The sequence below is a fragment of the Haliotis cracherodii genome, unplaced genomic scaffold, assembly GCF_022045235.1.
Source record: "Haliotis cracherodii isolate W230 unplaced genomic scaffold, xgHalCrac1.p SCAF_14, whole genome shotgun sequence".
NCBI classification, from domain to species: domain Eukaryota; kingdom Metazoa; phylum Mollusca; class Gastropoda; order Lepetellida; family Haliotidae; genus Haliotis; species Haliotis cracherodii.
The window spans coordinates 17,348,819-17,375,905 of NW_027266269.1; the positions used below are offsets into that span (position 1 = coordinate 17,348,819).

General features: G+C 39.1%; 1 protein-coding gene across 5 annotated transcripts in view; it reads right to left on the reverse strand.

Moving 5' to 3' along the window:
* Nucleotides 1–21,071, reverse strand: part of LOC139461041 (sodium-dependent proline transporter-like) — a 97,784-nt gene extending 76,713 nt beyond the window's left edge. For all 5 annotated transcript variants that reach the window (XR_011652868.1, XR_011652867.1, XR_011652866.1 and 2 more), the window contains exon 1: nt 20,742–21,071. The gene's annotated coding sequence lies outside the window, so the exon portion shown is untranslated. The remainder of the gene's footprint in view (nt 1–20,741) is intronic.
* Nucleotides 21,072–27,087: the final 6,016 nt, after the last annotated feature.

The window sequence follows — 27,087 nt, forward strand, 5'->3', positions numbered from 1 at the left end:
TATTCCACGTCACATGTCTCTGTAACAATCAAATATTTTATAATATATATATTGTTTTGGGATATTATAACCCGTGATTGTTTCTCAAATGATCACTTAGATTGTTTCAAGTGTTTCACATAGGTGTCAAGTCTCAAAGGTCGGCTGAGAAAGCCCACGTGACAACTATTTTCATAACGTCCACGGTTCCTAAAAATATCCATTGAGTTTGATAACAATGAGCAATCAATCAACGTATTATCGGTAAACTCTTTGAACAAAGTATGTTGTTTTTACAACGGCACTTCACGCCATGATATAAGCGTATTACCTTTGTTTTAGTAAACCTACCCATGTAAACACTTACTTTTGACATATCCACTGTGCAAGATAACAGTGATTAATCAATCAACATATTTTCTGTTGATCCTTTGATGGCTAGCAATGATCCGCTAATTTACAAAAAAAGTAAATCAACTGATCATTCATCTCTTGCTGGGCTGCCACGTGCATGTTACATAACACACATTTCACCTCACTTCAAACCTGGATTTAGATTGAATAATTACCCCAGACACAATAAATTCCAAATGGGAACCTTTATCAGGTAATCTGAGTGGAGCTACCACTAATTATACCTGTAATAAATTCATTATCTGAGCATTAAGTGAATGACGACAAATACACAAGTGTAGGGTTATACCAGAAAACATGGATCACAAGGGAGTAGTAATCGTATTATTGACGCAATCCGAAATCCGAAAATGCTTTCATTGCATGGATAATTTATTTTTATTATTAAAAAATACCTTACGTCGTTCGTTTTGTCTGTTTAGGCTGAAGAAATTTATTAACTTGCGCCCTTTGTCAAAATCTTTATAGATCACGGTTTACCAATCAGTGTTCAAAAATGCCTCCAAGTATATTTAGCTGTCCTTGCAGACGGTAGCCCAGTTTCTGGTCACGCTCAGTTGCGTTGCGTATCATCCGGGTACTCACGGGGAAAAAACAATAACAAAGGCAACAACCAGTCCCAGGGAATTGCTTTAGACATGTTAGATCAGTGCCCCTTTAAAGTATATTTTATGAATAACTACCATTAAAGGTTTTCTAACAGTTGTTTTTTTGTATATATATATAGCATCATTACAAAAATGATGTACATATTTAATGCCCATGATAGTATATATAGATGTTCAGCCCAGTAGGACTGCCTGGTAAGATGACACAAGCTGTACAAGGTGTATTGCGCATGTAGCCAGGTGTGAACACATCGTGGTGCAGCAGGCACCTCCGTCCAGTGTGCAGGAGCACGTTATCACACGGCCCCAGACAGTGACACGTGTGCAGGAGATAAGTATGCTGTGTCCCCTCATTAGCTGACACTCCGGCCCTCCCAGCATCAGGAGGAACAGTGTGTCTGTGTGTATTCTGGTCCTGGGAGATAGCAAGTGTGACATGGGTATCGCCTGGCTCAGACTGCACTGTATTTCCAGGCATCTGCAATGGACACTGCTCTACTGGTAATTAGTGTTGTATCATTGCTCACATTCCTCTCATGGTCATCTCATTAATTTCATGTCCGCTATCAGCCTGCTGTGTGGTTTTCATCCTTCATTACACCTATACATTAGTACAAGATAACCAACAAGAGGCCAACCCATGGCTTGTCTGTACATTCAATAAAGGTTGCGTGGGGATCTGTTATACCAGTATACTGGTGATCTCTGACAAGAAACAAGTATGCATATCTCGGATCAGACACAAGTATGCAGATCTCGGATCATACGCAAGTATGCAGATCTCTGATCAGACACAAGTATGCAGATCTCTGATCAGACACAAGTATGCAGATCTCGGATCAGACACAAGTATGCAGATCTCGGATCAGACACAAGTATGCAGATCTCAGATCAGACACAAATATGCAAATCTCTGACTTATATTTACCAACAAGTATGCAGATCTCGGATCAGACACAAATATGCAGATCTCAGATCAGACACAAATATGCAGATCTTGGATCAGACACAAGTATGCAGATCTCGAGACACAAGTATGCAGATCTCAGATCAGACACAAGTATGCAGATCTCGGATCAGACACAAGTATGCAGATCTCGGATCAGACACAAATATGCAAATCTCTGACTTATATTTACCAACAAGTATGCAGATATCAGATCAGACACAAGTATGCAGATCTCGGATCAGACACAAGTATGCAGATCTCAGATCAGACACAAGTATGCAGATCTGGGATCAGACACAAATATGAAAATCTCTGACTTATATTTACCAACAAGTATGCAGATCTTGGATCAGACACAAGTATGCAGATCTCTGACTAGGAACAAGTATGCAAATCTCAGACTTATAAGGGACAACTATGCAGATCTCTGATCAGACACAAGTATGCAGATCTCTGGTCAGACACAAGTATGCAGATCTCGGATCAGACACAAATAGGCAGATCTCGGATCAGACACAAGTACGCAGATCTTGGATCAGACACAAGTATGCAGATTTCAGATCAGACATAAGTATGCAGATCTCAGATCAGACACAAATATGCAAATCTCTGACTTATATTTACCAACAAGTATGCAGATCTTGGATCAGACACAAGTATGCAGATCTCTGACTAGGAACAAGTATGCAAATCTCAGACTTATAAGGGACAACTATGCAGATCTTTGATCAGACACAAGTATGCAGATCTCTGATCAGACACAAGTATGCAGATCTCGGATCAGACACAAATAGGCAGATCTCGGATCAGACACAAATAGGCAGATCTCGGATCAGACACAAATATGCAAATCTCTGACTTATATTTACCGACAAGTATGCAGATCTCTGACTAGGAACAGGGGCAGTCGGGTAACCTAGCGGTAAACGCATTCACTCGTCACGCCGAAGACCCGGGTTCGATTCCCGACATGGGTACAATGTGTGAAGCCCATTTCTGGTGTTCCCCGCCGTGATATTGCTGGAATATTGCTAAAAGCGGCGTAAAACCATACTCACTCACTCACTGACTAGGAACAAGTATGCAAATCTCTTACTAGAAACAAATATGCAGGCCTCTGGCTGGAAACAAGTATGCAGATCTCTTACTAGAAACAAGTATGCAGATCTCTCACTAGGAACAAGTATGCAGATCTCTGACTAGAAACAAGTACGCAAATCTCTTACTAGAAACAAATATGCAGGGCTCTGGCTGGAAACAAGTATGCAGATCTCTCACTAGGAACAAGTATGCAGATCTCTGACTAGAAACAAGTATGCAGATCTCTGACTAGGAACAAGTATGCAGATCTCTGACTAGGAATAAGTATGCAAATCTGTGAACAGACACAAGAGTGCAGATCTGTGAACAGACACAAGAGTGCAGATCTGTGAACAGACACAAGTGCACAGATCTGTGAACAGACACAAGTGCGCAGATCTGTGAACAGACACAAGTGTGCAGATCTGTGAACAGACACAAGTGTGTAGATCTGTGAACAGACACAAGTGTGCAGATCTGTGAACAGACACAAGTGTGCACATCTGTGAACAGACACAAGTGTGCACATCTGTGAACAGACACAAGTATGCAGATCTCTGACTAGAAACAAGTACGCAAATCTCTTACTAGAAACAAATATGCAGGGCTCTGGCTGGAAACAAGTATGCAGATCTCTCACTAGGAACAAGTATGCAGATCTCTGACTAGAAACAAGTATGCAGATCTCTGACTAGGAACAAGTATGCAGATCTCTGACTAGGAATAAGTATGCAAATCTGTGAACAGACACAAGAGTGCAGATCTGTGAACAGACACAAGAGTGCAGATCTGTGAACAGACACAAGTGCACAGATCTGTGAACAGACACAAGTGCGCAGATCTGTGAACAGACACAAGTGTGCAGATCTGTGAACAGACACAAGTGTGCAGATCTGTGAACAGACACAAGTGTGCAGATCTGTGAACAGACACAAGTGTGCAGCTCTGTGAACAGACACAAGTGTGCACATCTGTGAACAGACACAAGTGTGCACATCTGTGAACAGACACAAGTGTGCAGATCTGTGAACAGACACAAGTGTGCACATCTGTGAACAGACACAAGTGTGCACATCTGTGAACAGACACAAGTGTGCACATCTGTGAACAGACACAAGTGCGCAGATCTGTGAACAGACACAAGTGTGCACATCTGTGAACAGACACAAGTGTGCACATCTGTGAACAGACACAAGTGTGCAAATCTGTGAACAGACACAAGAGTGCACATCTGTGAACAGACACAAGTGTGCACATCTGTGAACAGACACAAGTGTGCAGATCTGTGAACAGACACAAGTGTGCAGATCTGTGAACAGACACAAGTGTGCACATCTGTGAACAGACACAAGTGTGCAGCTCTGTGAACAGACACAAGTGCGCAGATCTGTGAACAGACACAAGTGTGCAGATCTGTGAACAGACACAAGAGTGCAAATCTGTGAACAGACACAAGTGTGCACATCTGTGAACAGACACAAGTGTGCAGCTCTGTGAACAGACACAAGTGTGCAGCTCTGTGAACAGACACAAGTGTGCACATCTGTGAACAGACACAAGTGTGCAGATCTGTGAACAGACACAAGTGGGCAGATCTGTGAACAGACACAAGTGTGCAGATCTGTGAACAGACACAAGTGTGCAGATCTGTGAACAGACACAAGTGTGCAGCTCTGTGAACAGACACAAGTGTGCACATCTGTGAACAGACACAAGTGTGCAGATCTGTGAACAGACACAAGTGTGCAGATCTGTGAACAGACACAAGTGTGCAAATCTGTGAACAGACACAAGTGTGCAGATCTGTGAACAGACACAAGTACTGTAGATCATGTAGATATCAGGTCTTACAAATACTACAGAAGAGATTGCAGGTCTGGAATATATCACAACAATCTGAATGAGACACTGGGCCAAACTGTACTTGGACAAAGACAAAATATCAAACATGTTGAATGCCTAAACACAATACTGTATGTCGCTGTCTAGAAAGCAGCCCGCCCATAAGACGACGCCCTGTAAAAGACTTCAAACTCTATGCTAATTTATATACCCGGTCTATAAGTAATCCAGAATGAAGCACAACACCATAGCCCACACAATTCCTATATTTGCAATAAAAATGTGTTTGTCTTCCGTTGTGTTTTAATACGAATTCAGGTATTATATGCAGAAACAAATTACATCATATCTCTTCAGCAAAATCAGGTAAACAAACAGGTGATAACGAATGATAGAACAGGTATATTGTAATTTCTGCTCTGCTAGGCATTGTTTTATATGCAGAGATTAAGATTACTTCATATCTCTTCAGCAAAATCAGGTAAACGAACAGGTGATAACGACTGATAGAACAGGTAAATTGTATTTCCTGCTCTGCTAGGCATTGTTTTATATGCAGAGATTAAGATTACTATATTTTCTTGTAACATAAGCCTGAAACAGCAATCAGCTATTACAGGATTATGTTATCAGGAATATCAATTTCCAATATTGTGTTAATTTAGTTGCAGCTTTACTACATATATTTGAAATAATAATAACCATATGCGTAGCATTTTGGTAGAGCTGATTGCTATTGCCAGATATTTTTTATTTATGGAACAATTTGACCATAACTGTCAAGGCTCTCAATCGCGTAAACTTTATGCTGACATATAACAGTCAAACTACAACAAATATAACTTTTAACAAGTCAAGGTATGGCCTTTATGATATATGTATTCATTCTCTGTCAACTAAAGTAAGTTTCAAGGTGTCAATAGTGGTAATCTTACCAAGGTTGCTGTAAATAACTGTGAGTTGTGCAACCTCCCCATCACTTGACACAGGATTTCGTTGAAATTAATGTAAACAATAATGAATGAAATTTTGAGTAAAATAGGTTACAAACAGAAGTTCAGATGTACAATGAACATTTTCTATAACCAGTCAGTGTTATGCCTACCACTAGACTAATTTGTGTATTTCAGTATGGACTCTTCAACCCTGTGTATGGGACGAAACCCCTTTGAAACCCCCCTAATTCTAGGTAAGAAAAACTTGCCTAATACATGGCCTCATACAGTACATTCACTGACTCACAATGACTGATCGCCAAATGCATTGATTGCTCTACAAAGACTGAACGCCTAACACATAGTGCTGGAGTGATTGATCCAATAATCGGTCCACTGATCGATCAGGAAGGTCAAAACAATTAATGATCTGCTGAAAGGAATAACCAATTCTAGAGCATCATGCGAAATAAAAGAGAAAGTCAAGACAGCAGTTTACCATGGTTTACTGGCCAGAACTTGGACAGTCCACATGAATTTGTAATTATACACAAATAAAAGTACCTAGCAATAATTATGATTTCCTGTGTCACAACCATGCCTATAGCACTAACAATGACTTGCCATGGAGCTAAACATCTCACAAAGCCCTGTTTGATGCTTCACTGGTCTCGCCTGTCTATACAATCCTTCGTATCCCGTACTCATATCCCCCGACAATGTGACATGTTTTGTGCAATGCACTACCTCCTGTGAACTACGTTCACTGGACCTTTTTGTAAATGTCCTAATTGTAGCGCTAAAAAAGTTATTACTGGTGTTGTTTTGCCATCTGCAGTTTATGATAGAATATGTTACTGTATTTGTAATGAATAAGGATGAGACATATGGACGAACAACTTCTTTATTACAATTAGGAGCGACGTTTTGGTGTAGGTTCAAATACTGTTATCAAGCAAGTGAAGTACAGACTATGGTTGACAAGAATATACACAGGACAGGAGGCAGTGTTTATAGAGCTGTTGTATTTGTAATGAGTTGTGTTATTACTTAAACAATAATCAGAGAAGTAAGGGAGTTCCTACTTTACTGTGCGATCAATGAAAGCAGGGGTCACCATGAGGTATACTGAGAAGTACAACACCAATCATCTGATGATCTGAGTAGTAGACTGGAGTTTGGATTGATACAGCACTGGCATGATCAGTAAACAACAAGTCCAGTGTAGCTCCAAGACAGTGAGTTGGAGAGTGAATGAGTTGAGTCAGTTTTCACTCAGAACACAGTTGAAATCCCCAGTAACCAAGTCATGTTCACATTCATGCTGCTTGGAGAGATCCTAAAGTTTCTGCATCAAGTTAGTGAATGTGACAACCGTGTCCATGACACTTTTGGAGGAACATACACACAAGCAATGCAGAACTTGCCAACAAGAAAGGAAATGTATTCAATACTGTGAGATGACATTACATCAGATAGCTGGACACTGTTCTTGAAACTTGTTGAAACATACACAGTAATACATGTACCATGTGTTGTGTCTCCTGGATAGACTTGATATCCTGGCAGGTCTTTTTCACTGTAAATATAGATGTGTGTTTCTGTGAAACACAAAACATCAAGCACACCAACAAACTTGTCCTTCTTCACATTTTCGAAATGAACACTGAGGGATCGAACATTCAAGTGAGCCACCTTGAGTCCATCACCATGACTGTTCTCTACAAGGTGTGTCCAGGTGAACAGTCTTTCATTCCACAATCTAGTCATCTCATCCAATGCTTTTTGTTTACTACAATTTTGTGTTCATCAAAACCTACAAGTTTTAGGCCTTTCTTTGATTTGACCCTACTGAGCATCGTATACACATGACCAGGCTGGGCTTTAAATTTACTTCCTTGTGCAATTGTCATGTTCCCAATCATCTGCTCAATGGTGCTACCTTGTGACTTGTGGGTTGTGAGGCCCCATGCTAAAGTTCCTGTTTTCTTTCAACCATGACAGAATATTGTATGGTTTTCAAGATCTGCTCCGGAAACAAGGACTACCGCCATTTTCAGTCTAAGTCAAAGTCGTTGCCAGGGAAACTCAAAATAATAATTCTTTTAAAAATCCCAAAGTATCAAAAGGCACCAGTTTACCACTAGACCTACTTAATGTGCCAAGTTTGGTGAAGAAATATTGTACGGTTTTCAAGATCTGCTCCGGAAACAAGGACAACCGCCATTTTCAGTAAACGTCAAAGTCGAAACTAGAAATGTTTTTTTTTTTAGAAAATCCCAAAGTATCAAAAGACACCAGTTTTCCACTAGACCTATCTATGTGCCAAGTTTGGTGAAGAAATATAGTACTTTTTTCAAGATCTGCTACGGAAATGAGCACTACCACCATTTTCAGTCAAAGTCAAAGTCGTTGCCATGGAAAGTCACTGGATTGCAGGAAACACACTATGTATAGTATATTGTCAGGAAGTGATAGCTAACACTTAATGTGCCTGTCAAACTGCACTTAATCCTAGTGGTGTCATGTTGACTAAACACTATGCGAGTCTATATATAGAAAGTTGTTGTTTACTTCTGCATATGAACAATTAAATTTGTCAGTGTTAGTTACTTGATGTTTTCTCCCAGCACGCAATGCATCAACTTTAAAATGATTTAAATACAGATAATCTAAAAAGTATATATGCTATGATTCCCCAAAATGATGCTTAGAACAGTGCATCAAGTTATCAGCTAAAAATGAACCAGTGAAAGTCAGTTTTGAGGGCAATAGATTATGAGCTGTAGACTGTACTAACACAGACCAACACTTAAGGAATATTTCATGTATCGTGGTAATTCTTTAGGAAAACCCAGCTAGTATATTTGCAAATGCAAATGTCCACTGTAGTTTTAAATTATCAGGACCACCTCCGTAGTCTAGTGGTAGAGTGTCCATCCAGTGAGCGGAAGGTCCAGAGTTCGAACCCTGTCCATGCCATACCAAAATATCTTAAAAGAAGGTACTTGTTGTTACCCTGCCTAGCCCCTGGCATCAAGGGGCTAAAACAAAGACTGATCAGCTCAGAGTCAGTATACAGTGTTTGATTCGGATATTCATGTTAAACTGCAGCATGGTATCTCAGTTGGCTAGCACAATAAAATTGCCATTAGTCCCAACTAGAACAAGCAGCCACACAACGTGCAAGCACATCACTATAATAAGGGCAATAATCTTGGATGCAACGTTAAACCCCATTTCACCTCCCCTCCCCTTTATTATCAAGATAACTATGATTATGTATCATGCCAATAAGTATGGAAGCACACACCAGGACAAAGTGTGTTGATGGCTAGAAACAGACCCATGTGACAGTTTACCTTTTGTAAGGCAACTTCTTAATTCCAGTTGACATGATAGTAGCAATGGTTCAAAATCGATTCAAGGGATGTTCTTTTCTGTCAGCACTATTTAGAGGGTGGTCTTATATGTCAGCACTATTCAGAGGGTGGTCTTATATGCCAGCACTATTCAGGGGGTGGTCTTATATGTCAGTACTATTGTATTTAGAGGGTGGCCTTATATGTCAGCACTATTCAGAGGGTGGTCTTATATGTCAGTACTATTCAGAGGGTGGTCATATATGTCAGCACTATTCATAGGGTGGTCTTATATGTCAGTACTATTGTATTCAGAGGGTGGTCTTATATGTCAGCACTATTCAGAGGGTGGTCTTATATGTCAGTACTATTGTATTCAGAGGGTGGTCTTATATGTCAGCACTATTCAGGGGGTGGTCTTATATGTCAGCACTATTGTATTCAGAGGGTGGTCTTATATATGACAGCACTATTTAGATGGTGGTCTTATATGTCAGCACTATTCAGGGGATGGTCTTCTATGACAGCACTATTGTATTTAGAGGATGGTCTTATATGTCAGCACTATTCAGAGGGTGTTCTTATTTGTCAGCACTATTGTATTCAGAGGGTAGAGGTGTAATGATACGGGAGGGTCGCGATACGATACGTATCACGATACAGTGTTTACTGGTACAAGCTAAGCCAAGTTGATGTCTTTCTGCTCTCTAAAAGATGTGACAAGTACAGCTGAAGAAGATATAAGGTGTTTATTTACTGTTATAGCAAATTGTCAGCAACAAACTGGCTTTGAAACTGTTAAACGTATTTCATGTTTAAAAGTACTTTCCTTGAGTATAGTGCGCACCCATGTATAATGCGCACATCCCTCTAGCGGGTTCAATATTTTGGGAAAAAAGAAATTTGAATATTATGCGCAGAAAAAAATAACACTGTACCCCTTCAGCGAAGTCCGGCAAATGAACGGGTGATGAGAAACTTGAGAAATTTGAGATAAAAAATCACCAGACATGTTGATTTACCATTTAAATTGTATTTTTTATTCAGCTAGGCATTGTTTTATATCCAGGGATTAAGATTACCTTGTGTATTTTCTCGTAAACTAAGCCGGACACAGCAATCAGCTGTACACACGTTTTCTTGGAATCTACCGGTGATTCGGTCAAGACACTCCCAATGATATAACTTTACAGGATTTTAATGCAAGGATCGGCAAAAGTTGTATCTGAAACTATTTTTTTATCGGGAATAATATATTCCAATATCTTGTTAATTCAGATGCAGCTTTTGTTAAACATATTTAAAATAATAATAACCCTAAGCGAAGCAGCTGATCGCTATTGCCGGGTATTATTTTTTACATGGAACCAGTCTGACCAGTCACCGTTGATACTCCCGTGCACGTGATCGCGTGAATTACGTTTTGACATAGAATTGTCCAAGAAAAACAAACATCACTTTTAACAAATCAAAGAATTTATGATATATGTATCCATTCTCTGTCAACTAAAGTTTGTTTCAAGGCGTCAATAGCGGTAATCTGACCCTGGTTGCTGTTAATAACGGTGAGTTGTGCGATCTTCCGATCGCTTCATACACGATTTCGCCAAATTAATTAAAACAATATTAAAAGGAAGTTACAAACATAAGTCCAGATATACAAAGAACACTTTTATGGTCAGACAGTGTAATTACATGAATAATTTGCAAACTTCAGTATGGATTTGTTGACATGGTATTTCCGGTGTTACGTGCTCACGGTAATGTCTTTCCATGGGGGTAAAAAGATAAAAACTCATTAATTCGTGTATAATGCGCACCCCCTTCTACACAGCTGTGTTTTTTTTGGAAAAAAAGTGCCCACTATACTCAAGAAAATACTGTAAATAAAACTGTGTTATGTAAATATCGTATGTATCATGATACATGCTTTCCAATTCAATGCATCGTATCGTGGGCTGTGCATCGGGATACAATACTGTATCGCCGTATCGTTACACCACTAGAGGGTAGTCTTATAAATGTCAGCCTTATTTAGAGGGTGTTCTTATATGTCAGCACTATTGTATTCATAGGGTAGTCTTATAAATGTCAGCCTTATTCAGAGGGTGGTCTTATATGTCAGCACTATTCAGAGGGTGTTCTTATATGTCAGCACTATTGTATTCAGAGGGTAGTCACATAAATGTCAGCCTTATTTAGCAGGTGTTCTTATATGTCAGCACTATTGTATTTAGAGGGTAGTCTTATAAATGTCAACACTATTCAGAGGGTGGTCTTATATGACAGCAATATTGTATTTAGGGTGGTCTTATATGTCAGCACTATTGTTTTCAGAGGGTGTTCTTATATGACTGCACTATTCAGAGGGTTTGGTTTGGTTTGTTGTTTTACACCGCATTCAGCAATATTCCAGCTATATGACGGCGGTCTTCAAAAAATCAAGACTGGACCAGTCAAGCATAGTCGCCTTTTACGACAAGCATCCGTTGCTGAAGACCTATTCTCTTCACGGGTGTTCTCATATGACAGCACTATACAGAGGATGTTCCTTAAGACAGCACTATACACAAGGTGTTCCTATATGACAGCACTATACACAAGGTGTTCCTATATGACAGCACTATACACAGGGTGTTCCTATATGACAGCACTATACACAAGGTGTTCCTATATGACAGCACTATACACAAGGTGTTCCTATATGACAGCACTATACACAGGGTGTTCCTATATGACAGCACTTTACACAAGGTGTTCCTATATGACAGCACTATACACAAGGTGTTCCTATATGACAGCACTTTACACAAGGTGTTCCTATATGACAGCACTTTACACAAGGTGTTCCTATATGACAGCACTATACACAAGGTGTTCCTATATGACAGCACTATACACAAGGTGTTACTAGATGTCAGCACTATACACAGGGTGTTCATATATGACAGCACTATACACAAGGTGTTCCTATATGACAGCACTATACACAAGGTGTTCCTATATGACAGCACTATACACAAGGTGTTCCTATATGACAGCACTATACACAAGGTGTTCCTATATGACAGCACTATACACAGGGTGTTCCTATATGACAGCACTTTACACAAGGTGTTCCTATATGACAGCACTATACACAGGGTGTTCCTACATGACAGCACTATACACAAGGTGTTCCTATATGACAGCACTATACACAAGGTGTTCCTATATGACAGCACTTTACACAAGGTGTTCCTATATGACAGCACTATACACAAGGTGTTCCTATATGACAGCACTTTACACAAGGTGTTCCTATATGACAGCACTATACACAAGGTGTTCCTATATGACAGCACTATACACAAGGTGTTCCTACATGACAGCACTATACACAAGGTGTTCCTATATGACAGCACTATACACAAGGTGTTCCTATATGACAGCACTATACACAAGGTGTTCCTATATGACAGCACTATACACAAGGTGTTCCTATATGTCAGCACTATACACAAGGTGTTCCTATATGACAGCACTATACACAAGGTGTTCCTATATGACAGCACTATACACAAGGTGTTCCTATATGACAGCACTATACACAAGGTGTTCCTATATGACAGCACTATACACAAGGTGTTACTAGATGTCAGCACTATACACAGGGTGTTCCTATATGACAGCACTATACACAAGGTGTTCCTATATGACAGCACTATACACAAGGTGTTCCTATATGTCAGCACTATACACAAGGTGTTCCTATATGACAGCACTATACACAAGGTATTCCTATATGACAGCACTATACACAAGGTGTTCCTATATGACAGCACTATACACAAGGTGTTCCTATATGGCAGCACTTTACACAAGGTGTTACTAGATGTCAGCACTATACACAGGGTGTTCATATATGACAGCACTATACACAAGGTGTTCCTATATGGCAGCACTTTACACAAGGTGTTACTAGATGTCAGCACTATACACAGGGTGTTCATATATGACAGCACCATACACAAGGTGTTCCTATGGCAGCACCATACACAAGGTGTTCCTATATGACAGCACTATACACAAGGTGTTCCTATGACAGCACTATACACAGGGTGTTCCTATATGACAGCACTATACACAAGGTGTTCCTACATGACAGCACTATACACAGGGTGTTCCTATATGACAGCACTATACACAAGGTGTTCCTATATGACAGCACTATACACAAGGTGTTCCTATATGACAGCACTATACACAAGGTGTTCCTATATGACAGCACTATACACAAGGTGTTCCTATCTGACAGCACTATACACAAGGTGTTCCTATATGACAGCACTATACACAAGGTGTTCCTATATGACAGCACTTTACACAAGGTGTTCCTATATGACAGCACTATACACAAGGTGTTCCTATGACAGCACTATACACAGGGTGTTCCTATATGACAGCACTATACACAAGGTGTTCCTACATGACAGCACTATACACAAGGTGTTCCTATATGACAGCACTATACACAAGGTGTTCCTATATGACAGCACTATACACAAGGTGTTCCTATATGACAGCACTATACACAAGGTGTTCCTATATGACAGCACTATACACAAGGTGTTCCTACATGACAGCACTATACACAGGGTGTTCCTATATGACAGCACTATACACAAGGTGTTCCTATATGACAGCACTTTACACAAGGTGTTCCTATATGACAGCACTATACACAAGGTGTTCCTATATGGCAGCACTTTACACAAGGTGTTACTAGATGTCAGCACTATACACAGGGTGTTCATATATGACAGCACTATACACAAGGTGTTCCTATATGACAGCACTATACACAAGGTGTTCCTATATGGCAGCACTTTACACAAGGTGTTACTAGATGTCAGCACTATACACAGGGTGTTCATATATGACAGCACTATACACAAGGTGTTCCTATATGACAGCACTATACACAAGGTGTTCCTATATGACAGCACTATACACAAGGTGTTCCTATGGCAGCACTATACACAAGGTGTTCCTATATGACAGCACTATACACAAGGTGTTCCTATATGACAGCACTATACACAAGGTGTTACTAGATGTCAGCACTATACACAGGGTGTTCATATATGACAACACTATACACAGGGTGTCCCTATATGACAGCACTATACACAAGGTGTCCCTATATGACAGCACTATACACAAGGTGTTACTAGATGTCAGCACTATACACAGGGTGTTCCTATATGACAGCACTATACACAAGGTGTTCCTACATGACAGCACTATACACAAGGTGTTCCTATATGACAGCACTATACACAAGGTGTTCCTATATGACAGCACTATACACAAGGTGTTCCTATATGACAGCACTATACACAAGGTGTTCCTATGGCAGCACTATACACAAGGTGTTCCTATGGCAACACTATACACAAGGTGTTCCTATATGACAGCACTATACACAAGGTGTTCCTATATGACAGCACTATACACAAGGTGTTCCTATATGACAGCACTATATACAAGGTGTTCCTATATGACAGCACTATACACAAGGTGTTCCTATATGACAGCACTATACACAAGGTGTTCCTACATGACAGCACTATACACAAGGTGTTCCTACATGACAGCACTATACACAAGGTGTTCCTATATGTCAGCACTATACACAAGGTGTTCCTATATGACAGCACTATACACAAGGTGTTCCTATATGACAGCACTATTGTATTCAGGCTTATAAATGTTCAGGTTGGCTTGCATCCCCAGGGTTGCTGAAGTTGATTTGATTACCCCAGATCATGAAATCATAATAGCTGAGCTGAGGGACACCTTCTTGATCATTTTCATAACACCATTAATATAGTAAACATGGCAAAGGTTTTTTTTCAGTCAGAGCTATTATGCAAATATTTTCCCCAAATAAAGGCTTTGTCCACAGTGTGGCCTCATGCATGTCGTGCACTTACCACTACACAAAGCTAAAACATGCTCCAGTGTATGCTGTCGGTAGGTTAATGTTACCGACTACCATCAGGACCACTTCATTCAGAAGCACATCACATATTAGTGGGAAACTTTTGGCAAACAGACATCAACAAAACGCCAATCGTCAACTTTAGCCACTAGTCACTAAGCTCATCTAAAATAGTAAATATAATACTATATACAAGACATAAATGGCATATGTAAATTCCGAAACCTTAGCTTAGAGTCAAGTTCAGGCAAGTAATCTCACAGATTGAAACAGATGGTGTTCACAGATGGTAACAGGTCATTGTTTTCATATCCTCGTAATCTGTATCCTAGTAGTTTCATGTACTAGTAGTTTGGTATCCAAGTAGTTTGGTATCCAAGTAGTTTGGAATCCAAGTAGTTTGGTATCCAAGTAGTTTGGTTTCCAAGTAGTTTTGTATCCAAGTAGTTTTGTATCCAAGAAGTTTCATATCCAAGTAGTTTCGTATCCAAGTAGTTTCGTATCCAAGTAGTTTCGTATCCTAGTAGTTTCATATCCTAGTAGGTTTGTATCCAAATAGTTTCATATCCAAGTAGTTTTGTATCCAAGTAGTTTTGTATCCAAGTAGTTTTGTATCCTAGTAGTTTCATATCCAAGTAGTTCCGTATCCTAGTAGTTTCGTATCCAAGTAGTTTCATATCCAAGTAGTTTTGTATCCAAGTAGTTTCATATCCAAGTAGTTTTGTATCCAAGTAGTTTTGTATCCAAGTAGTTTCGTATCCTAGTAGTTTCATATCCTAGTAGTTTCGTATCCAAATAGTTTCATATCCAAGTAGTTTCGTATCCAAGTAGTTTTGTATCCTAGTAGTTTGGTATCCAAGTAGTTTTGTATCCTAGTAGTTTTGTATCCTAGTAGTTTTGTATCCTAGTAGTTTTGTATCCTGGTAGTTTTGTATCCTAGTAGTTTTGTATCCTAGTAGTTTTGTATCCTAGTAGTTTTGTATCCTAGTAGTTTCATATCCAAGTAGTTCCGTATCCTAGTAGTTTCGTATCCAAGTAGTTTCGTATCCAAGTAGTTTTGTATCCTAGTAGTTTTGTATCCAAGTAGTTTCATATCCAAGTAGTTCCGTATCCTAGTAGTTTCGTATCCTAGTAGTTTCATATCCTAGTAGTTTGGTATCCAAGTAGTTTTGTATCCTAGTAGTTTTGTATCCTAGTAGTTTTGTATCCAAGTAGTTTTGTATCCAAGTAGTTTGGTATCCAAGTAGTTTGATATCCAAGTATTTTTGTATCCAAGTAGTTTGGTATCCAAGTAGTTTCATATCGAAGTAGTTTTGTATCCAAGTAGTTTTGTATCCAAGTAGTTTCATATCCTAGTAGTTTCATATCCTAGTAGTTTCATATCCTAGTAGTTTTGTATCCAAATAGTTTCATATCCAAGTAGTTTTTTTTCCAAGTAGTTTCGTATCCAAGTAGTTTTGTATCCTAGTAGTTTCATATCCAAGTAGTTCCGCATCCTAGTAGTTTCGTATCCAAGTAGATTTGTATCCAAGTAGTTTTGTATTCAAGTAGTTTTGTATTCAAGTAGTTTCGTATCCAAGTAGTTTCGTATCCAAGTAGTTTTGTATCCAAGTAGTTTCGTATCCAAGTAGTTTCGTATCCTAGTAGTTTTGTATCCAAGTAGTTTTGTATCCAAGTAGTTTCGTATCCAAGTAGTTTTGTATCCAAGTAGTTTTGTATCCTAGTAGTTTCATATCCATGTAGTTCCGTATCCTAGTAGTTTCATATCCAAGTAGTTCCGTATCCTAGTAGTTCCGTATCCAAGTAGTTTCGTATCCAAGTAGTTTTGTATCCAAGTAGTTTTGTATCCTAGTAGTTTCATATCCAAGTAATCCAAGTAGTTCTGTATCCAAGTAATCCAAGTAGTTTTGTATCCAAGTAATCCAAGTAGTTTTGTATCCAAGTAGTTTCGTATCCAAGTAGTTTTGTATCCTAGTAGTTTTATATCCAAGTAATCCAAGTAGTTTTGTATCCAAGTAATCCAAGTAGTTTTGTATCCAAGTAGTTTCGTATCCAAGTAGTTTTGTATCCTAGTAGTTTCATATCCAAGTAGTTCCGTATCCTAGTAGTTTCGTATCCAAGTAGTTTTGTATCCAAGTATTCCAAGTAGTTTTGTATCCAAGTAGTTTTGTATCCAAGTAGTTCCATATCCTAGTTGTTTTGTATCCAAGTAGTTCCATATCCTAGTAGTTTTGTATCCAAATAGTTTTGTATCCTAGTAGTTTCATATCCAAGTAGTTTTGTATCCTAGTAGTTTTGTATCCAAGTAGTTTTGCATCCAAGTAGTTTTCCGTATCCTAGTAGTTTTGTATCCAAGTAGTTTCGTATCCAAGTAGTTTTGTATCCTAGTAGTTTCATATCCAAGTAGTTCCGTATCCTAGTAGTTTCGTATCCAAGTAGTTTTGTATCCAAGTATTCCAAGTAGTTTTGTATCCAAGTAGTTTTGTATACAAGTAGTTTTGTATCCTAGTAGTTTCGTATCCAAGTAGTTCCATATCCTAGTTGTTTTGTATCCTAGTAGTTTCGTATCCAAGTAGTTTTGTATCCTAGTAGTTTCATATCCAAGTAGTTTTGTATCCTAGTAGTTTTGTATCCAAGTAGTTTTGCATCCAAGTAGTTTTCCGTATCCTAGTAGTTTTGTATCCAAGTAGTTTTGTATCCAAGTAGTTTTGTATCCAAGTAGTTCCGTATCCTAGTAGTTTTGTATCAAAGCAGTTTTGTATCCTAGTAGTTTGGTATCCTAGTAGTTTGGTATCCAAGTAGTTTTGTATCCAAGTAGTTCCGTATCCAAGTAGTTTGTATCCTAGTAGTTTCGTATCCTGGTAGTTTTGTATTCTAGTAGTTTCGTATCCAAGTAGTTCCGTGTCCAAGTAGTATTGTATCCTAGTAGTTTTGTATCCTAGTAGTTCCGTATCCTAGTAGTTTTGTATCCAAGTAGTTTTATATCCTAGTAGTTTCGTATCCTAGTAGTTACGTATCCTAGTAATTTCGTATCCTGGTAGTTACGGATTCCAGAAGTTTTGTATCCTGGTAGTTTCGTATCCTAGTAACTTCGTATCCTGGTAGTTGCGTATTCCAGAAGTTTTGTATCCTGGTAGTTTCGTATCCCTTAGTTCCTTCAGTTACCAGTTTGTTTATCATAGGGCTTTTCCAAGGACAGCAGTTTTTGTCAGCGCTTGACAATGAGATTAGGTGAATTTGTAGAAAACCATCAACTCGTAGACACAATTTACAGTGAATTCATAGAAAAACAGTGAGTGAAATTGTAGACACATTTTTCTATATTGGAATTGAATGATAATAATCACATTTGAAAAATGGAAATAGCAGTAAATTAGATGATGACAAACGACAGGCAAAATAAAATATTCCACCAAGGAGGGGCCCCTCATTCCACTTAGTAGAGGTTAAGACGGGGTCCAGTGTTTGTCCCACTGCAGTTTGGACGATCATGAAGTTTGGGTCGATGCCCAGTCTGCCTGCTTCTGCCTCAGATTTATTATAACATGTCTTATTCTGTCTGCTCATCCATTTGATTACCATATCCAGAACTGATGTCACCTTAGTATCAACACTGAACACAGATGTTTACCCCGGGGCAGCTGACGTCTTATTACCCAAACAGTGTTCTGACGTGACCCGTTCTGACTTGACCCGTAATGGGATGTCCTCAGATCTTTGTTTAGTGATAACGAGAACTAAGATCTGATTTTAATGAGATTGTAGATTGCTAATTGTTATTTCAATTATGTCAAGATCAAATGTTTCACACATTGAACGATGTCTACAATACTGTTATTTTTGTAAGATTAACAGAAATAGCAGACACAGTGTATGTATAACGCCATAATAATCACCAGATAGATAAATGCAGAAAACCTATCAGCCAGTGAAAACAGTTGTTACTGCTGTGCTGGTAGCTTTAGGCCCCCCCCCCCCCCCCCCAAATAGGTTTGTTTTGAAGGCCGATTACGAAGCACTTTCACTTGGACATTTAAATAAATGACTAAATGTATACCATGGTATACAGGAAAATTTATATTCCCAACAAAATTGCAAACATTTTTTTTCACATTACTTGCCCTTAAAATACAAAATATGGTAAGTAGTAGTATTTATTTTGCAGCATCCTCTGTAAGTACTCTTAGAGAAATTAACAATCCTGGGAGTATATCCCAGCTGAGAATGACAAGACGATCCTTCAGTAAGTGGTGAGCGCAGTTGGGGCTTATTGAACTCTTGTCTTGATAATGCATCACATGTTTATTGTCATTTATTTTTTTAAAGATTTGAGATACATTTGCCACAAAATAATTCACTGTGTACATACGCAATAAATCAAATTGAAGTCCCATTTATTTGTTTCGTCTACGACTCCATCTTGAATTTTGTCTACATGTTGGAAGTTGTCTATGAATCATGATGAATTTTCAATGGGTAGGAGTTCCCCTACAGCTGAGTGACGATCAATGTCAGCCTGGTCAGTTCAGCACCATACCCATTCTCGTGGGTTTCACCAGTAAGTGGTAAACGATGAAGACCACCATCATTTTGGGCTTGCCTCCCACATCAAGCTGACACGCTGTGATATAACTGAAATACTGTTCAAAGCAGCCTTAAACCTAACTCACTCACTCACTAGTTACTGTTTTAGCGGTAGAATATGCCAAAGTTCCTATTATCATGATAATAGTAAACCTAAACATTACCAATATTAGGAAGAGTGCCTAGCATGTCTTTGTTAAAGACCTAAAGTACTTGTTTATGTAGCAATATCCTCAAATTGTTAAGCACAAATATAGATGATGCTATACAAACAATCAGGGTAGTGAAACCACCGGAATATATTCATGTAATCTGGATGTAATGCATGATGTTTTATAAAACAACCAGCATACGGAATTACACAGAGCCAGAAAGACAACTTTAAGCATATTTCAGTACACTAGTATTGTTACTGTTTCATCTGACAGGTCTGAAAGCCTACGTTTTATTATCATCTACTAGTTTCCACCTTTCTGTCAAAATGTATCAGTTCAATATTGCATCTAAATAGTCATTATCATGATTTTGACATATCCAGTTAAAACTAAATTCTGTAGAACTCCACTGTTAGTGAAAAGAATATAATGTTAGAAAGGGAGAGAAAGATAAAGCTTCACTGTTTTCACTTGGCAGTAGTTGCTGTATGCTAGCGTGTACCATCTGAAGGCAGTACAAAAGAAGTGTGAAGTTTGCCTGGGAATATGAAGGCGTTTGTGACATAAATAAACCATCAGTCATTTACAAATGCACTCGTAATGTAGCTGTGGTCTAAATGCAACACACACGCTTCCATCCGTGGTGAAGCTACGTCCAACAACGACGGCAGCTAGGCGGCCACACGCTGCCATCACCAGCTTTAGTGGAATAGTCTATAATGGCTTCAACAATTGATTTTCACAGCCTTTCATGTGCTGTGTAGTGGGTATTGCGAACTAAACAATGAAATGTTTCCACACGTTCAACATACAACTCACAGTGAACTGACGAGTGTTGATGTCTTACCGTACGATAACGCCAGTCTCTTTGAGATCTCTGTGATAAAATCCACTAGGCTATCCCCACGTCAACAGTGACAGCATATCCTGCTATTAGTTCCTCGGAAATGTAGATAAACAAGTAAGCCTAGAGACCCTTCAGACAAAGACGTTCCTGGTAGTTTGAACAACACGTTTCCTGGTACAGTTGGCAGTGAAATGTGCAGTTACATTCTGATGTTGTGCACTCCGAGTAAAAACTACTATCTGTCAGTTGTGTGGTGCATGCAGGGGTGTCAAATGCCACATGCAACACTCTCCCCAGAACACAACAAATCAACACCCGGAAGTGACCTCCTGTACTGTTAGCCGCACAACTGAGCGCTACACTCGGCGTGAGTATCTAGGCCTACTAGCAACGGGATCTCTCGATCCCTGACAAGCTGTTACCGAGAGGGAACGGTTACTCATATTGAAATATGGTTCCAGAAACAAAAGCATTCAGAATTATGAAATGCATACTGCTTATTGCATGTACCTAGATGAAACAGAAGCAGACCTTTGATAGTTTTTAAAAAAACTTTGCCTTTAGAATGGGGTTTGGGCTAGGTAAGCGTGTTTATTGTTTATTGTGCCACAATCAGCAATCAGCAATATTCCAGCTAAATGACTGCGTTCAGTGAATAATCAAAGTCTGGACCACGCAGTCAAGTGATTGACATTATGAGCACCAATGGCCGCATCGATTTACGCAAATTGGATACGATGACATGCATCAACCACGTCAGCGAGCCTGACCACCCGGTCCCGTTAGTCGCCTCAAAATGACCAGCATGGATTGACCAACTCTGACGGTCCAGAGAGTACGTGTTATGAATGGTTTAGCTCAGGGTGACCTGTGACTGCAGAAACAATATTTCATCAAAGACCAACTTGTTTATGAGTTTTACTTGTTTATTTGTAAACAATATAGATTCTACTCAATTCTGAAATTTAAGTATTTAATTGTAAGAAAGGGAGAGAACATATATGTATTTCTTTGACCGGATATTTTATAACTTTAAAAGATATTGGAGATGACATGCGTTTTTATTGTGTGTGCATCAATTAAATTACTGTTTCAGTTGTATTAACACCAAAACACAATAAAACATAAGTGTTAATATATTTGACCACATCTCTCAATCCACACTGTATCGCAAATATACAAATATTTACGTCAAGCTCGCGGAAATGGTTGATGCATGTCATCGTATCCAAATTGCGTGGATCGATGTCCATGATATCAATCACTGGATCGTCTGGTCCAGATTCGATTATTTACTGACCGCCGTCATATAGCTGGAATATTGCTGAGTGCGACGTTATACAATAAACAAACAAACAGATCATAACCAGAGAGATTTAGCCGCCTCTAACGACAAAAAAAAAAGTGGTACGTGCTGGTGACCTGCTCCACCTCGGGTTTGCACAGAACACAGGATAATGATCACGCAACAGGCATACATGTTTATATTAGGCAATATGTATATTTAGCAACAATACAAGGAGTGACCAGTTAATGCTGACCTTCGACCAGAGCACACGAACGACGCTGTAGAGAGTTAGTGACATACCCATAACTTGTGTCATTGTTTCAGTGGTCGCGCGGTTGACGTCACAGTGTTAAGTGTATGTACAGGACATAGCTGTTCGTGCATCACGTTTTGGCCCGCAGGAAATGTCATATTTCATATTTAAGGACATTTTGAAGTATCGCAATCAGTGTTTGAAACCAGAGACCACGCATATATCGGTATATGGTATCTGCTGAAATACACCAGAGTAAACTGAGAGCCTTTAGGGTCAGTACGTTTCAAAAACTGTGAAAAAAACTGTAGGCCAAAACATTGTAGTTGAAGCACGGAGACCTACGCTTGCACCCTCAGCGTTATGATTCACTTACCAGTTTACAGCTTAAAATAAACTGCTGACATTTAAAACTATTAGCCCGCGAAAACATCTGTCGGTCTCGGGCCTGCGGGTCGATGTCTACTTGGAACACTGACTGTAATGAAAATGGTCAGATATGTTCAAATGGCTGATAACTCGCCTTTTCTTTCATTTTAACACTTGTAAGTTTTGAACCTCTGACTGGTCAGATGTATAAGGAACGTGAACATGGCTAAATATATAGGGGAAAGGCCGACTTTCGAGACAACATCTGACCATGAGGAAGTCCACATATCGTTGACAATGTACTGTCTATCGTACACCTCAGAATGAAAATTAGCTGAGTGAAACAATTGCTCATGTTCAAACACTGAAAAAACGCTTTCATGAAAACTCCTTAATTAGCCTTTGTGACACATTTTAGCCTTAAATATATGATGTAGATCTGTCGTCACACTTACAAATCTGACGGAGAAACAAGGTGTGGCCGTGCTTTGGGAGAAGAGGCTTTGTCACATCGACTGATGATTGTACATACTGAATGGGATTGTGCTGCTATCTGATAATGGTTGAAAAACTTTGTTAAAAGGGATTTGCTCCCAGAAATCTTTCGGATTTCGCTGTGTATGTATACAGTTCTTTTCTCAGTCTCAAATTTGAATACAAGTACCATTCGGCTTGGTTAAACACCATCTTAATGTGGAAGGTAAACATTATGTGTTTTCAGATTTGAGAGTGTTACAGATAAGAGTATTCGATGCCTGGACATTTTACTTGTACCGACAGCGTCAGAGACCTCTTGGTCAAGTATCTGAAATACAAGGCCAAAAGACTAAACTGTATAAAACGTTAACGCTCAATGGGCTCTGATCCATGAGTAATTCCCCGGGACGGGATATTGCCTTTGTTATGATTTTTTTCCCCGTGGATACCCTCATGATATGCCTGATTTTCTCGTCTAGTTGGCGACCTATAATGCTTGACCAGATAGCACATTTGTCGCTTTTATTGATAGTATAAGTGCGTATCGTCTAATTGACCAACAAATATAGTTGATATAAAGTTTTGTGTTGGAAATAATAAGGAAATGTATAGGTATTTTCGGGGGTCGCACCATTAATGGCAACGACGTTTAGATGAACCACTTACTTGGCAATCAATTAACCAATTACCGGCTTATCCTTTGAATAAAGTATATTGTTTTTACATAGGCATTTCACGCTCAGATTTATGTGCATTCCGTCTGCTTTAGTAAACCCACATATATGAACCATTGCTTTTGACAAATCCACCGTTCAAGATAACAGTGATTAATCAGTCAACGTATTATCGGTTAATCCTTTGATCGATATTTTTTGCTGATCATTCCTCTCTTGCTGCTCTGCCACGTGCATATTAGTATATTTATAACCCTACCTTAGATTGAATAATTACCCCAGACGCAAGAAATGCCAAATGGGGACTGATTGCTACATACATCCCAGACAACCTCAGAGACAGGAAAAGGTTAGCAAGATGGAGTAAGGTTCAAATGAGGGCTTCATTGTGCGGGTTGGTTATCTGTCATAGTGTCAGTATAGATCCGATAGTCAATGGTATACAAAAACCACGCAATGACAAAACGGGGGTTCACTTACAGCCTCAAATTAATCCAGTGTTTATGTTTGCTATGATAGGTCTATCGACGTGACATTGCTACATGGCATGATTATTCACTTTAAGCTATGAAACAGTGAAATGGGATCCAAATCTATCCCAGTCATCTTATCATCCACACAATCAGAATCACAATCACACGCTTCCACTGCAGGGAGTCTATATTTTAATGAAACAATAACCAACAGGGATAGTTCCGAATAACGTTATCCGATGAACTTCCTTTTGTCCGTTTAGGTTGAAGAAATTAATTAACATGCGAAGTTTGTAGCTGACGTAGGTGTAAGTCTGAAAGGTGCTGCAGAGCAGGGTGGGACTGTGATGCGGCACATTTAATTGGGACGCCACTGGGCAAATGTGGTGGCAGCTGTGATCACACTGTCCCTTACCAACCCAAACCATTAGCCATTTACAGCATATTTTAATAAAAACAAACTTTGTTCTTTAAATATTCTGGGGTATTCATATTGAATTCACCATATATATGAGTATACAATAAAGATATGCCGAAAAAGTAAGAAATGCATATTTATTTATAATTTTTTTTCACACTTTAGATTACCTAAATCAATATTAATAGGCTATTGTGATAAAAATATGTAGATGTGGTGTTAGGTATATATATTCCAAAATGTTCATTTTTCATAATACAAATAGGTTGTGGGTGATGTTTACAATGAGATATACTAGAATTTCATTCCTCCATGGCGGCCAAATTGGATTGTTTTGGGTGGCTCCATATCTGAAAATATTTGGAATGCCTGTGCCAAGTTTCATGTTTCCCCCTTAAAGTGCAAGTATCATGAAGTATAGTACTATATTTATCTTACATCATTACGTAGCCAGTATCATGTAGAATGAGAGAGCCGAGAAAGAAAGTGTGAAAAAGTATAATTAGCGCTGTTGCGCTTAATTAAAAGGGGGCGGCAGCCTAGTGGTTGAAGCGTTCGCTCATCACGCCGAAGACCCGGGTTCGATTCCCGACATGGGAAAAATGTGAAGCCCATTTCTGGTGTCCCCCGCCGTGATATCGCTGGAATATTGCTAAAAGCGGCGTAAAACATACTCACTCGCTCACTCACTTAATTAAAAGTATGTATTTTGATGTCCGCATGTGTAACAACCCAAACGAATCTGAGGAGGCGTGGCTTTATTGGCAAGCTGGCTGGGTATTACCACCAGCTGGGAACAGGATATACCCGATCGTTTCATTAGTTGTATGTATAATACCCCTATTGATTCCGTGTAAGTCACGAGTATGGCTGGACGGGTGTCTGAAGTAACCTAGAGTCTATGACATGTTGCTTCATCTCTGTAGTGCTATTTCAAGACTACAACAGGATATTGTGATTTGAAGAAATTAAACTAATCAAACGAACCAATATGTGTTTTGCAATCACTTGTAATCCATGCGTCCTCGACGGGGGGCACCCTAATTATTTTCGTCACCATTTGTAGGGGTTTACTTGGACCGAAATCACCACTATGATGTATCTTCCTAGAAACATCCACGTGCCATGATAACTCGGAAAGTATTGGACATATCATCAGGTTATGGCCAGGATGTCGCAAAAGGAGCGATGTAAGTGCGATCAACGCTTCATAATTTTATACACAGATCAGCGAATATTTTAAACACAGAAAAGTCTCACAACAAAATTAGTGAAAGTACCGAAACGGAACAATAAACGCAATTGAAGAAATAGCATGTTTCTCACATAGTTTTCTCCAGGAATAGTGAACTCAATTTGTGATGTAAATGGTCTTTGTCACTTTTCCATTGTTGAAAGAAAGTGGATTATATTTAAATCGTTTAAGCCCACTTATACGCAGGAAAGTACAGTTTACAAATGTGTGCGAACGGAGGGGCAGGCTTGTTGTTCGATCAAGCGTGTCATTTTCGAGGTAATTTCCAAGAAGACCATATATGGAGCCTCTGTATAGAAAAGCCCCGTCTCCACTGTATTTACGTTTCAGCTTTTGAAATTGATAGACGGACAAAAGTGCAAATAAACATTATTTACACAGCTTTCCACGTTTTGATGTCATGGATCTGTGCTCCAAGGATCAGGGGTGTCATTAAATAAGAAAAAAAGTAATAATGAAAACGTGGTTATAGGTTCACAGGTTTATTACTAACAACTAATTGTACCAATAGATGACAATAAAAGGATCAAATAATCCCAGTCTGCGCTGGCAAAGACCACTGATTAATCACACAAGAACAAATACACAAGCAACTGTAATTAACTGTAAGACAGTAATAAAATGTGAGTAGCTTAAACAGCTTTTTGACAAGATATAGTCAAGATGCTTAGACAGCCAATTAAGTCGGTTCCGACCAATTAACACATGAGTTAATTAACTGAACTTATGAGTGAATAACCTCGGGAAATAAACACAGGGTCCTATTCCAAAAATATGTCACTTGGACAATGAAACAGATGAGAACGTCTGAAAATGAAACTGGTCTCATAGACTAATGCTTCAGCCACTTAGACTGAGCAATGAAATTCTAAAATTCCCCCAAAACTAGACAATCATGGGAAAGTGGGTTATCCACGGATTACTAGGAAAAACTGAATATTAGAAACCTTAGTTACTACGTTTAGGTTTATACGACCAGAGTAAGTCAGTACTAGATCAAAAGTGCCCTATAATCACTTACCTGAATTTCGAACGAAAATTATTTTCGTCTGTAAATAATCGAGTCTGGACCAGGCAATCCAGTGATTGGCGTTTTGAGCATCGATCCGCGCAACTGGGATACGATGACATGCATCAAC